At 40.5% G+C, this 7,079-nt stretch overlaps 1 protein-coding gene across 1 annotated transcript in view; it reads left to right on the plus strand.

The window, feature by feature from the left end:
• DOK5 (docking protein 5) overlaps positions 1–7,079 on the plus strand; it is a 139,926-nt gene that overhangs the window by 131,063 nt on the left and 1,784 nt on the right. The gene's annotated exons all lie outside the window — the stretch shown is intronic.

The following is a 7,079-nucleotide window of genomic DNA, read 5'->3' on the forward strand; positions in this document are numbered from 1 at the left end:
CCGCTGGCGGTACGGACGTTCGGGCCCCCCCAGGACCTCGGAGGGTGGGGCCCGGCCCCGAATGTGTTACCAAGCCCCCCGGTGATGCTCATGACTCTCAAGCTTGGGACCCACGCTCTCCTGGGAGGGGACTGGCCTGGGGGACAGGGAGTCCTGGGCTCTGGTTCTGCTGTGACTCTAAGCCAATCCTAAGAGGCCCCTTTTCCAGAACAGTGATCTCTGGAGCAGGGTACAGAATGGCCCATGGAGGGACAAGGGGAACAATTAGAAAAATGTTAAAACATTTTCTTATCCTTTCAAATGCATCTTTATATGTTTTATATATAAGGATACCTTGTGTATATGTAATGTATAAATAAATGAATAGGCCTGTGTAGGGGGTTCTTGCTGGAGACCTTTTCACTGATGAGGCGCAAAGATCCCCAAACATGGACGAACATCTACGGGGTGGAACCTGGTTCGTCTGCAGAAACTTGCTAAATGAATGAATGCAAGAACGAATGAATGACCACAAGGAAGCAATGGCCCCGGCCATAAATACCTGCTCTCTGTGCCCTGGTCACCCAGCCTTCCCTCCGGCCCTTTCTGCTGATCATCTGTCCCCCAGAGAGCTTTTCCTGGTCGTTCTCCCTGGAATTCTGTGCCTTTCCCCTGTCCGAGGTGACTCTTCGTCATCTCTAGGTCTTACCTCCAGGGCCCTCCCTGTCTCCAAGGCAGGTCCCCCAGACTTTGTCATACTGGTGTGGAATCTCCGGTCGTGTGTACCCCTAAGATGCAGACGAGGGCACCCTCTTTTACAGCCCCACCACAGTTTTCATTTCATATTTAATTGTGTGGCCAGTTGACTCAGGACTAGCTCTTCCAAGAAGCAGTAACACCAAGGAGGGCAGGAGACCTGTGTCTTTGTTTTTTCCTCGTTATTTTATCCCCCAGTGCCTTGCATGGAGTCCATGAATATTTGTTGAACGGCCGTATAATGTTAAGAGGGCAGTGAAGGTCCTAACATTCTAGGCTTTATGACTGTAGGCTCTGTTCACTTGTGGGGAGCATGGCATAGTGTAGATGCTCAAAAATTATGTCCTGAGTGCCTGTAGGAGTGACAAGTGACTGCCTTGATAATTGATAAATAAGCTTACCTTCCAAGACACATCTACACAGAGAGGGAGGGTTGGGTTAGATCAGGTTGTTACAAATGCCATTGGTTTCATGTCAGAACAAATTCAGAAATTTTCGCAACATTTGACTTATATCATCACAGTTTTTGTCATTTACATATCGCTTGTACCATTATTCAATTTTCTTCCGTCTCTTCTATTTAAATATATTTCTTTTTAAAAGTATATTTTACTGTCTTTATACTGCTATACCGATTACCTATATTTTTTCTAATACACAATAAGATCAACTGTACAAATACCAATAGTAATTACTGAAGGTTTAAAAGAAGCATGTGTTATGAACATATACTCACAGAAAGCTATGGAGTTGTTTTGTAACTTGACTGTCTACACAAACCCAAATAATCTTTACAAAAAAGGTATGTCTTTTCAGATTCTGTGTGTCTGGAATGCAAAAGAAAGTTGAGAACCAAAGTGATGTAGGCTTCGTAAAGAGAAAATGGATAAATTGCTTGAATTCCTGAGAGAGAGCCTGGTAATTTGAGAATAGTCAAGCTTGTATCAAAGTTGATGAATCACTGGATTTCCCCAGAATACCATGTTTGGAAAGATGAGAGTGAGGATGTCATGAATATTTAGTATGTGTTGCAGTTTCAGAATTTATTAGCAAATATCCCAGAGTTTAAAAATCCTCAGGACAATCTGGACAGAGAAAATGTCATATGAAGAAGACGCTCAATCCTTTACAATCCTTACTTTAACTAATCTAACTCTATTTAACCAAAAACGAGTAGGCATTCATCAGAAATGATTTAAGGCTAAGGGTCTTATCAGACCCTTTAATATTTTAAAAAATCTTCTTAAGTTTAAAGCAGATGTTTTAGATACTGTTAGCATGCGGTTTGTATGCTCCTTGGGTTTATACAACTACCTCTGACAATGTCTACATCTGTTTGCTACGAAGAAAACAACTCTGTTTTCCAGCATACAGACGTAGTTTTTTTAAACCACAATGACAAAAAACAGAGATTTACGTGCATGCAAAAAGCCCATATTATGGTTGGAAAACCATACGTAGCTGACAGGTCTGGGATGATCATCAAAGACGAGTGACCCACTAATTCCAAAATAACAGTAGTGATAATGTTATGTTTACAAGTGGAGCAGAGCAACACAAAACCTCACCACAAAGGAAAAAAATCATGTTCTTTGAGAAGTTTCTGTTGTTTTTGTCAAAAAGAGCAAAAGCCACCCGCCAAACGACTCATCAGAATTGGATTTGGGTTTATTTGGTAAATCTTTATCTTTAGGCTTGTTGTCTATTATTTTTATAATTCGACACTCAAAAGATTCAGGCAGACCTTGGAGACATTCGGGGTTCGATTCCAGACCACCTCAAAAAGGCGAATATTGCGATAAGGCAAGTCACACAAAGTTTTTGGTTTCCCAGTGGACACAAAAGTTACGTTTACACTATACTGTAGTCGATTAAGTGTGCAATAAATAGCATTGTGTCTAAAAAAGATGTACATACCTTAACTTAAAAATACTTTATTGCTAAAGCATGCTAACCGTCATCTGAGCCTTCAGCAGGTCGTAGTAGTAACATCAGGATCACAGGTCACCATGACACATATAATAATAATGTACAAGTTGGAAATATCGTGAGAATTACCAAAATGTGACACGAAGTGAGCAAATGCGGTTAGGAAAAATGGTGCCAACGGACTTACTTGATGTAGGGGTGCCACAAATCTTCAATTAAAAATATGCAGTATCTGCAAAGCATAATAAAGTGAAACACAATAAAACAAGGTTCTGCCTGCATTACTGTAAACTTAAGTTCAAATTTATTGGTATGGATTTTCCAAATGAGCACAGTAGTAATACTTACAAAACAGTCATTTGAAGATAGTGATAGCTTAGTTTCTAATGAAATAAATAACCAGTGATGAGAAAAAAATGCCACAGAATTCCCTCAGAGACGACGGATTATCAGACTTTGTGATTGATAATTTTATAGGGTTTTGAAGATGATTGTGTTCTAGGTTTTGAAGATGATAATTAAAACTGTTATTGTTTGCTCTTTGTTATATAGTATGACCTTCACTGAACAGAAATTTCCAATAGAATTCTTATATTATTCCTGTTTTAACTGCTTGCTGATACTCACTGAAATATCCTATTATCTTGGAATATTTCTGTGCATGAGAATGGCATTGTAATTGCTTCATTTTTTTTTTTTGCTTCATTTATATACATTTTTTGGTACCAGTTATTTCATCAAATTATTTGTTTTTACATACTTTTGTTACCTGTGTAGGAATTAATGTAAATGTATTTTATTTTGATATTTAATTTGTACCAATGTTTACTGAGATATTTCCTCACCAGCGTGTTCTGTGTAGATTTGTCCATATTTATTTTACCTTGTGGATTGCTTTTTAGTCGCCAACATTCATTAAGATACAGTGCTAATACGTGCTGTGTATGCAGTTTGGGGGCTCAACTTACCAGTAAATTTGATAGATTAAAAAAAATGTTCACAGACTACCTAAAATTATCTTGCTTATTATCACGGGTGGTCATTTACACAACAAATAAATGGGGTAAGTTCATCTATTCCACCTATACCACCTGCTCTCCTTCCCTTCTGCCCACCCCCAGAAAAAAAATGAAATTGAGAAAAACTAATAACATCATGACCCTGTGTGCCATAGGATGAGATTACACAGCACGTACTTTCTTCTTGTTTTGCCGATATCCGTGAGTTGTAATTCCTCTGGCCAATTCACCTACCCTAATGTATTTCAAGCCGACGTCTTCTGACAGATCTGGTGGTTATTCTTGGAAATCAGACCCTTATGAGGGAATTTATCCAACTGGTCTGAGAAAATTTTCTTCTCCAAATTTAGTCCTAGAGAGCCACCTGCTGGTTGGTTTTGGAATTACCACCTTATTATTGCCGTTTCTGATGGAGAGGAAGGTGCTGGTTCGGACACACCCACCTACAATAAGACGTATTCAACCCACCCTCACTGCTTCTCCCACCCCATTTGCCAGTTTTCAAAACTAAATTCTCTTCGATGTTTAGGTATATATAGAATCAACTTGTGAGGTTTATCATGAAAACTGGGAAGGAATTCATGAAACAGAAGCATTCAACAGTGTGCTGAGCACCGTATTCACAGGATTCTTTTAAGAATTCATTGTATAAAATAACCAGAGTCATCTTTTTCCAGTTGTCTTCTGTATTGTCCTAACCCTGGTCGATATCACCTTCCTCCAGAAAAGTACTATGCTCCAATAAGTTTGGGGCAAAATGCTACATGTTAAATTCTCCTTTAGGAGGTTCAGAAAGCAAATCAGTATTTTTCAGACTCTGAGATGTCCTGTAGTAAAAAATCTGTTTAGTCTTGCTTAAATCAGAGCTCTGCAAATTTATTTGAAACATGCAATCTTGTCTCTCCTTCTTTATATAAACAAACATTTAACATACCTCTAGTAAAGTGCCAGATTTGTTCCATACAAGGGAGACTGGACATACTCATTGAGTATCTTTATAAAAGCTACCATTTCTTGAGGATCTGCTGTGTTCCAGGTTTTGCACTAGGAACTTAACATACATGGTCTCCTTTAGTCCGCAAAGCAGCCACCTGAGAGTATCTTACACCCATGTGCAGCTAAGACACAGGATCCTGGAGGGTTAGTGATATGTCCAGGGTCACCTGTCTAGTAAGGAATTGAGGTTTCCATCTCTCCATCCATTCATTGATGCATTTGTTTATTTGGAAAATGTTAGTTGAGCATCTACTTTATGCCAAGCACTGTGCTAGGTGATGGAGGTACACTGGGGCTACTAGACAGGCTTGTTTCTGCCCTCCTACAGCTTATAGTCGAAAGGAGAGTCACAGTCAGTAATTACACACATATATTTAATTTCAAATTTGGCCCATGTCAGGTTGAAAAGAAAGTGTTTGCAGTAGAGAATGGTGAAGCAGAGCTGTTGTCGGTTTTGGGAGGATGATGACAAAGGGACTTCTTTAGAGGGGCTGCAGCATTTACCCCAAGACCTGAAGTCTGAGAAGAGACAGCCATACTAAGAAGCAGGGAAAAGCATTGTCCACAGAGAGATCAACAAGTGCAAAGGCCCTGAGGTAGAAACGAGCTGGCGTGTTCAAAGAGCAGAAAGGAGGTGGTGTGCCTGGTGCACAAGGGCCTTTAGGAGACAGCGGGTGTGTCCAGCTTCACGGTGATGATCTTCTCAAATGCCCTCACCTCCTCCTCAGAGTTAACATCGTAGGAATTTTGCTCTTAATCTTAAGGAGCTCCGTTGCTCAATATTTTAGAACCTTTCTGTTGGAATTGCCTCGGAAGATAGCATCCCTTGTTTCAAAAAAAAAAAAAAAAAGAGAGAAAAAAATAAGCACGTATCATTGATCAGATGTGACTTTAGATAATTTTAGGAAATCAAAGAGTGGCATCAGATGTTTGCGTCACTCTGCGGGACATCTTCCGTGTTGCTTATTTGGTTCACCTGGCAACAGCTCGAGTTGGCAAGAGCGGGACTGTCTTCTCCATTTCAGTGAAGGCAGAAACTGAGACCCTTGGAGGTCGAGTACTTGCTCAAGACCACATAGCCACTGGGTGGAGGGACTGACATTAGAACTTCAGTGTTCTGACTTTTAGTCCAGGGCTCGCTCTTTTATCATATGTCCTTGCCTTTGGGAGGAAGTTCTGCTCCTCCTGAAGTGTTTCCAAGACAAATACCATGTGATGGAAATAGCTCCTCCAGAGGGTTGGTTCCAGGCCATGCGATTTACATTTTTATTTTAAGGATGATAGATTCTTGGAGCAAGTGGCTACTTTGGAGGAGTTAACATTGGTTTTTCTTTCTCTTTTATAATCTATTTTTTATTGAGGTATAGTTGATTTACAATGTCGTGTTGATTTCTGCTATACAGCAAAGTGATTTAGTTACACACATACATACATTTCTTCTCACATTCTTTTCCATTATGGTTTATCACAGGGTATTGTATATAGTTCCCTGTGCTCTGCAGTAGGACCTTGTTGTTTATCTATCCTGTATATAATAGTTTGCATCTGCTAATCCCAAGTTTCTAATCCACCCCTCCCACCCGCCTCCCCCTTGGCAACCAAAAATGTGTTCTCTATAACACTGATTTTTCAGTATTAATTCTAACACAGTCACATACATTGTATATGCAGCTGGTAAGAGAGAAGTAATAGATTAAGATCTGAGCAAATGTGAAAAGATGACAAATAAACCAGGGTCTCAAGGTCACATGTCTGTAGGGGCCAGGAGGACTTGCCAGGACTGAGTGGTGGGGTTCCCGGTAAAAAATGGCAGGGAGACTGCAGGCCTAGAAAACCGGGACATCCGCCCTTTACGGGAAGTTTGCAGTCCTTCAGATATTGACAAGCAATTCCAAATGTTCCGAGCCCTGCGCAGGCCAGAGAACAGGGCTGGGCCCAGATGGCGTCCAGAGGCCAGTACCAGCTTGTGACCTTTGTGTGAACTGCAAAAATGTAAAAAGAATCTCTCAGTCCATCTCCTGGCTTTAAGCTTAAAAACAGCATTCCAACCAAGCCAGGAAGATTCGGTTAACCATCATGATAGAAGCTGCAGGTGTATTCATTTCGACTTGACCCCAAGTGAATGCTGTCAGTCACTTTTCTCGAAAACTTTTAGAGTCTAAGGAGCTACCGTTGAAGGTTCAGTAAGGGCTTTGCACTTGATTGAAGATATGGATTTTGCATCAATATTGTTTGCATGCTGTCTACTTCCTGCAGGGAATTTTTATCAAACTGTAATAAAGATTTGCCTGGACTTTTACTTGTAGGACTCAAACCCATTAATGCAGTTTCTCTACGTTATAGTGTGTGTTTATGTGTGTGTGTGCGTGTGTGTGTGGCGGGGGGGGGGGGGGGGGAAAA

This window comes from Lipotes vexillifer, unplaced genomic scaffold, assembly GCF_000442215.2.
Source record: "Lipotes vexillifer unplaced genomic scaffold, Lipotes_vexillifer_v1.1 scaffold1186, whole genome shotgun sequence".
Lineage (NCBI taxonomy): Eukaryota > Metazoa > Chordata > Mammalia > Artiodactyla > Lipotidae > Lipotes > Lipotes vexillifer.